The 14,049-nt window shown below is 38.4% G+C and overlaps 1 long non-coding RNA gene across 1 annotated transcript in view; it reads right to left on the reverse strand.

Moving 5' to 3' along the window:
* The window catches only part of LOC106498173 (uncharacterized), a 133,490-nt gene that overhangs the window by 113,840 nt on the left and 5,601 nt on the right, over positions 1-14,049 (reverse strand). The window lies entirely within an intron of this gene.

Genomic DNA, 14,049 nt, shown 5'->3' on the forward strand with positions numbered 1-14,049 from the left:
AAAAGTAGGTTGCATAAATTTGAGTTTTACTTGAACCAAGTCTAGTACAAATATTATTTCAACAGTAAGGCTAGGAGTCTGAACAACAAAAACAGAATACCTTTAAAAAAGCAGAATACATGACTATTAGCTATACTAATATCTTAGCTGACAAGCCTGTTTACATCCAGTGTTATTTTAGAAGCTCCTGGACAGTGAAGTTTCTTTCAGAAATGCATTTAATAGTTTCAGACTTCTGAAAGTCTGTAATCATGAACACACCAGAGTATCTTTTTCTTCAGGTGACAACATGAAAACAGCAAGGAAAAATCCATGTTAGTGTGAAGCTGGCATAACAATGAACTAGGAGGAAAAAGAGAAAAGTAGACATCCACTGCTTTGACAGTTTAAAGAAAAACTGCCCAAATACAGCTTTGACTGCAGTATTAACATAGACCAGTCTTATAAACAAGTTGTTTTAAAAGACAGATCATTAGCTTAGAAAGTCCACTCAGCAAAAGCTTGTAAAAGTAATTTGTAAATGCAGAAAGTAAGTTCCAGGTCCACTATAAAAATAAGTTTATCCGGTACAGGTGACTCAAAAAAAAAAAAATCTTCCTCATGCTAGAAAAATAAACTGCAGGAGGCAGGAAAGTGGAGTTATTTGAAGCTCCACGTAACAACCCACTTAATTTCATGGCAGATTAAAAAAAAAATCATTTAAATAATCTAATTAGCATGAAACCATTCAAGTACGCACTGTTTATATTTCTTCACTCAATGTCCACCCTGTATCAGTTTAAACAGAAAAAGGTAGGGTTGGCAAGATAGCAAGAGTGGCCGAGTTAGACATAATTACCCCAGATATATCTTTTCTCCTGAGGTTAAAGGCAAGGCTGCTGTGACAAGCATAAGCTACACACTGAATTGTCCTTATGTCCTGAAATGCTATAGAGTATCTTATAAACGAAACTAGCAGAGCGCCCTTGGGACAAGTGGTAGAGTTGCCAAAAATATTGTTGTGCAGGCCCCAAACAAGTTTTAGCTGAAGTCAGTCTTTGGCAAAAATCAAAGTCCTGTAACTGGGAGCCTTACCACATGCAAGGATCTAAGCCAAGGGTCTGAACTTGGGATCAGCCATACTCCATCCCAAGGGAGGCTTCTACCACATCTAGTTCTTGGCCTGGTGACACTGTGCAGCCTGCAGGATGTCACAAGCAATGTGGTAAAACAGGTGCACGCCAGGCACAAAGCGTCTTTTCTCACCAATACACACGGAGGACTCGCTCTGGACAGAGATTTATTCATTGTCTCTTCCCCACCACCACCACTTCATTCCTATTCACAACCTCCAAGAATAGCTGCTTTCACATTTCTCATAGACATTTATTCTGTCATAAGCGTTATTGATTTTAACTACAACACATTAAAAATATGGCATGAAGTGTATCCTTGCAGGCAGATCAAACAAATGGTAATTTATAAATTGAAAGTTGATACTAGGAATAAAGTGGGCAGAAAATTATTTTTTCCACTGAAAGTCACAGACAACGACAATGGTTTGTTTGATGGTTATGTTGAAAAAATACAATATAAACCAACTTAACATGTTACACAACACAAACACACACATCAGTACAGTAACTAAAATGAGGTGCGACTCCCCAGTTCAATTTTGAAGAAGAGAACTTCAAAGAGCAGAGAAATACGTTGATTAAATCTGTGGTATGAACATGCTGGTTTCACGCCACCAGCATGAAGCTCAAGTGTGGTTGCAAATTAGAAAATCTATGCCATGCTAGGCAATGTAAATAATCCTTTCTGGAAACAGTGATATGGTTATTATTAAAAAAAAAAAGTAATCAAAGGTGCCTCATGCATCTAGGAATAAAAAAAGCCATTTTTAAAATACACCAACTCAAACTGTAGGAAAGACTGAGTAGCAGTATTTGCCTTGCAGTGCTTGTCAGTGCTCTGTCTAATCCTGCCTTAAGGAAGTGCCCCTTTATTCAGAGAAGGCTTGGGGGAGGGAAAGGGGGCTCTTATTGCTGTCTACACCTACCTAAAGGGAGAGCATGACAAAGACTAAACTAAAATCATCCTATCATTAAACACCTCTGAAAAGAAAGGCAACGGAAGTTCCAAAAAGGGCAACTGCAATTACATATTAAGATAAAATTTTCCTCAGTGGAGGTAGTCAAATATTGGAACAGATTTTCCCAAAGAAGTTAATGAATCTCTTGGAGATAATCAGAACTCCAGGGGACCAGCGTGTGGCCAACCTGACTTAGGCTGGCCATGCTTTGAGGAGGTTGGACCAGATGACCTCCAGGGGTCCCTTTCAACCTAGTTTAGTTCAGGACTCTGAGATCAGCCATCTAAATCTTACCCCAATTTTTGATGCTGCTTTCTAGTTATTGAAGCTGCTGGAACTAATGCCACATTACTACAGTGCAGCAGAGACAGGTACCGACAGAACTCTTGCTTTGTGTGGAATGAAGGAGTTTTTCAAAACCAGTTCTGCATCCTCATAGCTGACACAGAACATCTAAAAGAAAGCAGTAAATTTTACTGTAAATTCAAGTTGTGCTCTAGCTACCATTAAAAGTGTAGTCAACAGAAGACTAATGAATAGTGCGGCACACAAAACAGTTTCCTTGAAAAGTACCATTCACACTATGGTACCAAGCTTCTTCAGAAGTGCAGTGACAAAGCAGAAAACTGCCTTCTATGCATTTTCCCCCATTTTCATAGGAAGGGGGATGTTCAATTTAAAAAAAAAAAAGTATGCATGAAAACTAGTTATTCAAATGCAAGTTACAGATCAGGATCATCTGCTCTTATAAAGCATGTGCGTGTCCATGTCCCACAAACACTGGCCATTTCTCTGTGTACCTCTGTGTACCTATGTCACCTGTTTCTACAGGCAAGCAAGTCGCAATTGATATGATGTTCTTTAAAAGCTTTTCACAAAGCACAATGCATTAGGTAGAGCACAATATCAGACAGGTAGATCAAAAAGCAAATTTGTCATTCTGTTTAACTATCTAATGGAGATATCCAGTGAGAAGCTCTAGCTTTCAGTTGCTATGCAGCTCACAAAAAGAAAAAGAATGAAAAATCAAATAGTGAAAGACAATTTCTGAATAGTATCCTGAAGAATCTTTTCCTCTGACTCAAAAGGCACTGTGCTTAACCAGTGTTCAGAAGAACTTACAACTGCAACATGTTTAACATCAGAAACATCTTATAAACATAAGAATCATCTTACACACGAGAAAAAAATTCTGAAAGGGTGACTGAACACTGGAACAGGTTGCCACAGAGGTTGTGGAATCTTCATCCTTGGAGATATTCAAAACCTGACTGGACAAGGTCCTGAGCAAACCTGCTGTAGATGACCCTGTTTTGAGCAGGGAGGTTGGACTAGACGATCTCCAAAGGTCTCCTCACACCTCAATGATTCTGTCTTCTCAGTAACAGAATGTGCAAAGTCAGTGAAGGTAAGCCTCCACAAAATGTGAGGGTCTGTATATTCACATCCACCTGCAGAATCCAAGCTATACGTGCACAGCATTTTGTGATTTTTGCATCATAGCTCTAGGCACTATCACACCATAAACACAGATGAAAGTACTGAAACCCAATAATCAAGCCATGGAAAGACTCCTCAACTTGCAGAAAATGTAAACAGAGGACACTTCTGTTTAGAAGCACTGCACATGAAAAAATAAAAAACAAAAACACCTCTCCCCAAATATTACTGATAAACGCCTTTATGAAAAAAAGAAAATTGAAATAGAATTCATATGAAAATAATTGGAATTTTGAAAAACCTGCTTTTATAAAAAAAGAAAAAAAAAACAGCAGCTTGTATCTGAAGCCATATCCTTTCCAAGCATTTTGTTAAAAGTTTCCCACCATTGCAACAGTGAAATGCCTCACCCAGCACTTTTCAACACAGTAAAGTCGAACACATTCTTCAGCATCCAGGACACTACTTAGGAACCACTGGCATCTCCTATTCGGCTGAAAACTATCCCCAAATTTTATGTGACATTAAAAAGCTTAGTCATAGCCCTAAAAAAGTATGTTTCTCCCTTTTCCAAAAGGTTTTTAATGAAAGGTCAAAAGATTTTAAAAGATAAGACCAATTCATGTCTTGAAACATAAATAGCTTATGGTAAAATCAGAGGTCATTTACTGGGAACTTTGAACCTCCTCCTGAAGCTGTTTACATATTCAAATTCCAAGCCATGTCTATTAAGACAGATGAAAACAGAACATTTTTTATGATGCAATTAAAATATTTTCCCCTTAGGCCCCCTTTAAAAAAAAAATAAAAATCTCTGTATAAAAAAACCAAATGTCTCTAACCTATCAAAAAGCTTAAAGAGAATTCAAGAAAAAAAATCTGCTTCACTAGGGCTGAACCATTTTTTCCCCTTTACAGAATTAGAAATAGGCCTTGTTTTTGGCATAGCATTAGAAGGGATGATGAACAAAATGAAGATAAATGTAATGAAGATTAGTGTTTACCACATCTAAAAACAAACTTCCATAACTTTAGAGGATAGTGGTTGTAAAACACATGCCAAATACCTTTTTAATCATTCAAGCTCTGAACAAAAGCAAATAGTTTACTTTTAAATTTTATTCATAAATTGTAAATAACTTAAAATACTATTTCAAACACTTCTAAAATTGACTTTCAGACAACTTTACATTGAAATCATGGTTTCGCAATAATTACTAGCAAATCTCTGTACTACCACATCACCCAGCATGATAAATTTGATTCAAATTAGTCTTAGACACATGATCAAATTCTATCAAATGTGCTGGAACATGATATCAAATTGGTATCAGTTGCAGGAAGATGCATAATATCTAATCCAGTATAAAATTACAGTGGTCTAAATAGACAATGCCTAATGCAAATAAAGCATGTTGGTACATGCCTTTTTTTTTTTTTTTTTAAGCCAAAAGAACAATTTATACCAGATCAATGCTTTGCATGATGTGACCACTACACTTTTTAACTACACATCAGGAGTCCTAAAGCCCTACTCGCAGCATCATTGAACCACAGTGTTTTGGCTTTGTAACATGAACAAAGGTTTGGCTATGTTACTAGATACTCTTCCCACCAACTGATTACAACCTGTGCTATTTTTCCTCTTCTTTTAAACGCCAGAAAAGTTAAAAGCATTATGTTTTGCAGCTTTACAGCCCTTCCAGTGCTGATTCATGCTGAGCACCTGACAAAGGTGCCAACTTTACAACAGACTACTGTCACTTGAACTGCAGAACTGTATTATGATGGCAGCCAAAAAAGAAAAGCTATTATCCCAGAAGATTCATGAATCACTACAGCCTAGTACCAGGCCTTGGAAATAGTCAGTGCAGGTGATGATACCAGTATCCTCCTCAACTCTTAAAGGATAAAAGGAACAAAGATCTCCAGGCTCAACAGTGACAGGAAGGGAAGCAATAACTTGCTTCATCCAGACTGCACATATGGTGGTTGCTTAGATGGAGAGGATAAAAGAGAGGAAGAGGAGTCTAGCCCAGTTACTGGGCCTCCGTCACAGAGGCAACTGAGGTCAATATGCAGCTTATTCAAAGACTTTCGCCCCTCAGATGATAAACACTTTGCTTTGCCTCTCTAAAAAGGGGTAGATCTCACACTGCAAACCTCTCTTATCAATCAAAATTTTAGAAATAAATCATTAATATTCCTGCTTTACCCACAGAGTTATTCTCCAACATTCAAAAGCATTACAGGTGCAGAAAATGCAACATCTTCTCCAAGTCAGGAAAACTACTTTTGCATGTCCTTTTCTGATGGACTTCAAGCTATAGAAGTCTCCCCCACCATTTGTCCAGTGAGACTTAGAGGAATTAGCTCCTGCATCCCTTGACTAAGTATCAAATGAACCTGCTAGGCTTCTTCAACAGAACTGGAATAACTTGCACGAGAAAAAGTGGTGAAGCTTTAATTTGTCAGACAAGCAGAAGCAAGAACAAAATCTTTCACACTCTGATCACATCACCTCCTCTCACCAAAGCCTTATAAGAACACACTTCCCAGTAAGCACCAGACTGCTCTCCTACTTTCTGAGACCAGAGCATAAGCATTTGGTGACAGCAAGTTGGGTCAAGTGAGCAGGAACAGATTTGTGCTCGTGTTCCTCCGACAGACCCCAGGTGTCTGCAGAGTGAGCCCAGCCTTAGAATATTTGCATCTCTCTGCTCTGGCACTCAGACAAGATTTTTTCATAAGAGAAACTACTACGAGAAAGGTACTGGTAATCAATACTTCATTTTTAGACAGCAGCACAGTTATACTTCATCAGAAAAAGAAAAGACATTTCCATGGTATAATGCGATTTCTCCCATCAAAAACAGAAGAAAACCACATAGGAAATAAAATTTTTAAAAAGGCAACCTTGCCTTAGGTCTGTTACCAGAAATCTAAGGTACAGCTATAGTGCTATCTCAGCAGTGGCTGCCATGTAGTACAGTATGTGGTCAGGCTTAGCTTTAAGCTAAAGAACACTATCCATGCATTCGCTAGAACTAGGCTGAAACTAAAAATGGGAAAAATGCTGTAGTAACCACGTGAGGCACATTCACCATTTCTAGCAAGACAAACTGTCAGCAGAGAGATTTGAGAACAGACTGCACATTTCAACGCAGCCAGCACCTCAAATGTAGCTTTTAAATACAATTCTTCCTGAGCACAACTTCAGAACCCACACTGGATATTATCCCAGATTTAAAGTAATACTTTAACTTATATTTCTAATGGCCTTAGATTTGACAATTTCTTAAAAATAAGCATTTCGTTAACTTATTTTGTGTTTAGTCCATTTCATTCTTCTTGCAATTTTACAGTCCATCTCATTTTATTGCTACAGGCCAAGATGCATAAGTTTACTAAGACAGGGACAGCTAGGCAGGCAACAAAAACCCAAAAAAATTTATTTCATTATTACTTTAATTTGTAGCATGCCACCTATTACGCTGTGACCATTAATCTTCTGACCTTCATGCTGAAACTACTGGACCTACACCAGAACCGGAAACACTACAGCCACATTAGCACAATGCTGTTTCTGAACTTAATAGTCCTACTGGACAGGAAGGACACATAACTCATATGCAAGGCTGCACTACTGCTATTAAATGCTATCCAGATGTAAGCTACAAATTCAGTACAGTCCTGCATTACACCATGTAGACACACTGAGCTACAGCAGTAGTAGTAAATAAAACAAGGCCAGGGCACAGGTTTGAGCACTAACCTGTAACTGTCTATGCTACTAAGCTGTTAACACATTCCCTGGCCTGGTTTTGTTCCAGGCTTGCTAACAAGCCCTCAGACAGCACTGGGCACAGTGCAGGAGACCCCATGGGGCTAGAGACTGCTCCCAGGAAGCAGTAAGGTTTCACACTGTGCAGCACCACTCTTCAGAGCTGAGAATGGGCTGTGGACAACAAGTATGGCTGTAGACGCTAGACTACTTCAGAGCTGGCTCAAGAATCTCTAGCACACTTCTACAGGAAGTTATGTAGAAATTTGCCCATAATGACATAAAATCCAAAGTTCAAGACTTCTATTCTGAACAGCACCCCAGATTTCTCATACTTGTGTTAAACAAATTGCTCAAAGACATCTGCACTTCCTCATTTCACAAAGTCACTGAGGTGAATGAACGAATGAATGCAAGGCACTGATATGACAGTCCCATTAGTTCCCGTAAATAAGCAAAGTTGAATGCACTCAATGAAGAGCAGCACAATTATCCTGAGTCCACATTGCACTGCATTAGCTCTGTAGATGATTCCATGTTGTGGCCCAAGACATCAAATGAGGGCTCTGGCCCTTTTCAGGCCATGAAAGTATAGATGCTAGTACAAAATACTTATCCAGTGTCAGTGTTGTAATTATTCTGCTAAATTTATCTCCCATAACCTTTTTTCCTCCCTCCAATCTAGTCAGGTACTATTTTCTTATACTAAATTGTAAGGGGGAAAGGGGGGGGGGGGGAATGAAGTTCCATCCCAGAAGTAATCACTTTCTGCCACAAACAGAAACTATTTGCATAACCTTCTCCCCAGGAGCCTCTCAGATGCAGAAAGGGAGCAAATCAGATCGTATTAACTTTTCTGGAAGCACCAGTCTGCCCCCAGCCATCCAGCAGTCCCTCATCTTTTCCCTCTTCACAAACAACCACGAGATCGGGACAAATGTTTTTTGTTCATCTGACAAGAAAAGGGCCTAAGAAAAGACTACTCTTGAGCTGTATACTGCTACTAAAACAGTCTCTCCTGCCTGCAGCTAGATCTCTGACTACCAGAGATCTCTGGTCTCCCAGAGAAGAGGGTGACAGATCAGATGATCTGTCCTCAAGGGAGACCTATGGCTCATAGGCCACAGTTTAAGGATTCTACAATTACTTTTCTTCAGGGGAAGAGACAAGCAACTTTTCAGTACAGCTATTCAATAAGATACCATGACAGCTCAACTTCAGAAGAAGTTTTACTAACACTGCATATGCTCATCTTAATGACACTCAGGACTAATTAACATGGTGATCAACTGAAGGTAGCAGTGGTACTCCAATAGTTTCGTAGCAAGTTGGTTCCAAGTTCTGAACGCAGGATGTTCGAACAACATATTGCCTTAATGACCCAGGGTACAGTATTCAAATAACTAGTCTAATCGAGGTTTCCATATGTTTCAAAAGCTTTTGGCATCTCAGCTCAAAGGTGATGCCAAAGGAGGGTTACGGCAAGATAGCCACTGCTATTGCCATTCTAAAGTCAGAAAAAGTGCAAAAAGAACAGTCACTCAGCACTAATACAAGATTTAAAAAAAAAAAAAAAAACATGTTGATGTGTGTGGCAAGCTGACAAGAAGCTGGCAAGATTGCTTTGAACCTTTAACATGGAAAGGTTTTTGTATCTCCTTTATCAGCTACAAGAAAACAGTGTAATGCAGAAACCAACCACTATTTTAGGGTATTTTGCATTATAGTGCATACATAATCACTTCATTTTCAAAAGTACTATTAAAAGCTAACATTAAACTACTTGAGCTGCAAGCACATGCATGTAACACCCACACACTATTTACAGGTGGCAATAAAAAACTCATGGCTCTGCTAATGTTACTGAAATAGTGCAGCACTGCTCCACAAACCCCTTTTTCTTTCTCAATATAAAAAGCAAGTATGAAAGACCATGCAAACTAAGATACACTGTCTACCCTATCCTAATATAACTTACCTGGCACCAGCAGTAAAGTTCTATCTCCAATTCCTAGCTAAGCTTCAAGCAAGAATTAATTAAAATCTTTAAGCTGTGTTCAAGTCAATACCTGTCTTTGTTTACTAACAGTTTTCACAGGAAACCTCCCACTGCTGTTGCAAATGGCTGTAATGCAAAGCCAGATTTTAGCTGTGTCTTCTGATAATGCCTGGAGAGAAGCTAGTCATTCTGGAGGTAAGCGGGATTCAAATTACAAACTAGTCAAAACTTAATAACTCAGCCTCATTTGTAAAGAGTTGTCCTGATTCTTCTTCCACCTCTCTTCAAATACACCTTCGGCTCTTCTCTCACTTTCCAAGTCAGAATCACATCTCTCTGGACCCTTCTTTTCTAAGTTACAACACTCAGAAAAAGGGAAGGAGGGAAGGAGTTCATAGTCTCAGCTACAATACTTAAACATAATTCAAAACTTTTTTTTCAGTACTATCTACCAAAATCTACGCATCAGCCTTGCTTGTCCTGGATGTTTTAATGAAGTCTTAAAGAAAGCTCATCTTTCTGCCAAAAATCTCTCTCTCCTCCACGTAAGAACAACTGACAACCGTACAGGAATTAACACTGCAATCACTTACAACTCCTCTTCATCCGAAACCAACCTTTTCTAAATGGTCAGTAATCTAACAACTCCTTTTGTGATCAGCCTCTCCAGTTTCCTGTGTTCACACCACTACCCTCCCACCTGTTTCAAACAAAAAACTGATCAAAGTACTACTTTATTTTAAATCTGTGCATTAACTCTCTACTTCATCAACTGTTTCTTCAAGTTCTGTCCTTGATAACTCTAATCATGTCTTCCTATTATGCACAGCTGAAAGATGAAATGGGAATTTTATCTAAAAATACAAATTCCCTCAACTGCTCCATAATCTCTCTCCTTTTATCAATTTGCGAGGCCTCTCTTTTTTACTCCCCAAGTCCCTTGATTCCCTGCCTCAAGAATGTGAGGAAACCTGTCACCTAAAGTTAGACTGCACCAAAATTGGGACTATATGGCAATTACAATATATAACTTTGGGTTTTCTGTTTTTAAATAAAGTGTAGATTTGCAAAAATTGAGGAATAGCAAAAGCTGCCCTCCCCCAGCACTCCAGTTTTCTATCTCTGGGCATTTTTTTTTTTTCCCAACACCTACAAGAGGACAGTTTAACTTGCATATGATTATTTTTCATGTTGCTGGTTCTGCACAACTGTTATGTTGTTCTGAATTGGATTGACTGTGTTTTCCAATTTCCAGAAGAGCTGTATTATATCACTTAAAGAGCATATTCACAGCATTTGCACTCTTGCCCTTGGCAGGCATGAAGGTGTTGGCAGTCTGAGTAAGTCACTATATTTAAGATTCAAGAACAAAAAGATACTTCAGCTATGCAAGGATGGAACACCTCAATTCAGCTGCTCAGGTATGTAAGCACTGACTTGCATACTAAAAAGAATGAGATTTACCAATGCCAGCAATCACCCTATAATGACCAACTTCTGTTAAAAATACAACTGATGAGCATCCTTCATAATATTTAATTACTGTTTATTATCATACCTTTGTTTTACTGGAGATGTGCTTTAAATTACCAACAAATTTGAAAATCTTTACTGTATCAACAACACGCATACAAGTAAAAGTTGGAATACATAACACTGTTGCATGTTCATACCCAAATCTTTCACACTGTCACTTGAGGACAGCATGACCTCTTTTCTGTTTTCTAATTTTGTTTAGCATGTTAATTAACCTTAAAATTTTTCTGGCTAGAAGTAAACTACAATAGTCCAAAATTAAAACAGAAAGTCCTGACAATTTTAATGTAGCTCTGCAGGTTTTCTGGCTTTGTCTAGTTAGGGGAGCAATTGTACAACAAGGCAAGAATTAATTTACAGCTCCCAAACTATTCCATGAAGCTTCTCGCACAGGAAGAAAGTCTCTCTAACAGGAACTACTCTAGAGTATGGATGGCCGTTCATTTCACTGCACAGACTTCCCCTAAAAAAACACAACTCAGAATTCCAAAAAAACCTTCTCATTTTAGATGGAACAGCATGTTTTAAGACTATGTTTGCATTTTCCTTTTGTGGACATTTAACAGAGGCACTCTAACAAGGATTCTTCTACAGTATTTCTGAATGGCACTGCAGGAATCAATACTAGATTCAGGACATGACAGGAATTTCCAGAGTCATGTCAAGTACAGGTCACTGGCAACCATGCAAGACAAAGCAGAAATCCAGGTGGGACATTTAAAAACTGCCTTCCTGTCAGCATGGCCTTCTTCAACGACTGCAAAGGAAGGGCAGGGGAAAGTGTAATGAGAAAAGCATCCAAGGTAAGGACAAGCTAAATAGCTTTTGCATACATAACTTCTTTCTTTTCTCCCTTCTAAATGTTTGCTTTAGCAAAAGCTGAGAGAAAGCATCAGGTTTCACTCTTTATTCAGGCTCCTGTATAATCAATACAGTAGAGTCTACTGAACTATTTTATCACGATTCATGCAACAAGCTGTTAAATACATTTGCAAAGTAAACAGTCATGCCAGTGTCATGTCTTTCATAACAATAAAAGTTTATTTTCAAGGTATGAGAATGTTAAAACATGACTTTCTTTTGCACAATCACGCAGTCATTCAACATGGATGAAAGTATAAAATGCCATTTCAGTCTTCCCAATTTGCACAAAACCAACATAGTGTTAGAAACCTTGACTGCCTCCAGCAAAAGCAGGGAAGGCCCTCTTAAGATTTATTTGGTAGGGTCTAGAATCATCTTCTATTAGGCACATGCAATGATACTTCCGCAATAGCATCAAACATTTTAATTAAAATATGGGTTGTTAAAGACTATGGCATACAGGGAAGGATTCAATCTTGGCAATGTTTCTTGTTAACTGAGCAAGACATTCATTTTTAGAACATTAAAGAAATCAGACTGATAATTCAGAAGGTGAGAGGACTTGTCTAGAAAAAAAATAAAAAGATCTTCAACTGGTTCAGAGAGAAAAATCGCAATGTTTCTGTGCAACAGTAACATGTTTGCCAAGCCTTCAATTTAAGTTTCATTGTCCACTACCTGTCCATTTCTAAAGTGTAGACAAAGTCATGTCACATTTCAGTCAGTACTGGAAAAAAAAGTCTGACTTCTGCCACAAACAATTTCTTCAGCAAGAGCAAATTCATGTTGTGGCCCTGCTCAAAAACAAATGTTCAAAATGTGCATGTTTCCTCTTACATTGGTCTTTCACAGAAAAAATAAGCTTCCTCCCTTTCTTGAGTACCCACAGATAAAGGAAATCAGGTTTCCTGTTACAGGTTTGCAATCTGATAGGCAAAATTAGGGAACTGTGATAAATTGACACCAATGGTAGTGCAAACCAAACAAGAAACCATTTCAAGACAGTCACAAAAATCCTGCTACCAGGCTGTTCTTAATTTTTAAGACAGTTTAAACTGCATCAACATTTTGAACAGTACCACACTTCGAAGAAGTCCCCCAGTCACTGTCGCTTAACACAGAGCACAGAATCACCAAGTAAGTGAGGAATCAGTGGCTGGATGGGAGTCCAACCTCCTGCTCCCAGCAGGGCTAACTTCTGAGTAAATCGAGTTGCTCAGGGCCTTGTTCAGTTAAGTTTTAAAAGTCTCCAAGGATGGACACTCCACAATCTCTCTGGGGCAGCCTGTTCAATGCTTAATCACTCTCCTAATGATTTTTCTTTGTTGCAATTTGGGTGTGTATAAGCTATATTTCTTCTGGAGGAAACTAAACTGGAAATTTCCCTCTAGAAGCTCATCAAATGTGATCCAATTCTTAGTGGTCATAAAGGTCCAAACCAACAAAACGCATTTGTGAGGGGAACATCCTATTTAGGAGACCAGACTAAATTCTGTCTGACATGGTATTACTGAAATTCTAGCAGTGTAGATTCGGGGATCTGACTACCAAAACCTTCATCCAGAGATCCACTTCTGTTTGCCAAATGATTTGCAAGTGTAGAGACCAAGTGACATACTCACAGATACCACTTTCGAAATTGGATTAACTTTTTGAAACAGAGACAAAGCTATAAAACAGAAAACTACAATCTCTCGTAAAATACAAGTTGTCACAGATCTGCACTAAGTACTTCAGATGACAGTGTGAAATATACAGAGAGGAATGATTTTTTTCAAGTGCACATGAAGACTAATAGCTTATTACAAGACAAAGAAACAGGCAATATACAAACACAATTTCAACTATCATCAAAAAGTTCCAAGAGTAACAAAAACATTCTTGTGCCTGTGTAACTTTTGGTCAAATCAGCAATATACAAATGTTTAAAAATACTTGTTAAATCTTACAGAGAGATTTTTGTATTAACACTAACAAAAAAAACCCTAAGATATCTATCAGAGCTACTGATGTGAACAGCTGGTGTATAAGAAGTTCTGCTACCACAGCAGTTATAGTTGCAGATAAATATCTGTAAAGTAAAAGAAAAAGTTCTGTATTAATCCTATTTCACATTACATCAGCATACAGTAAGCCTGTCATTTGAATTCAAAGGTCAAAAGACAATTGATTTAGCTGATGGTGTTGTAAAATGCCTTTAAAACGCCTTGTGACTTGAGACAAATTCAGAGAGCAGAGCCATGCTACAAAAGCAGCCCTTGTCACCTCCTGGAACCGCACCATGAACTGTACCGAGAGAGTGCCAGCAAAGCAGGCTACAGCTGCGAAGGGAGATACTTTTTCAGGTGGAGG

This window comes from Apteryx mantelli, chromosome 4 (assembly GCF_036417845.1).
Source record: "Apteryx mantelli isolate bAptMan1 chromosome 4, bAptMan1.hap1, whole genome shotgun sequence".
NCBI lineage: Eukaryota > Metazoa > Chordata > Aves > Apterygiformes > Apterygidae > Apteryx > Apteryx mantelli.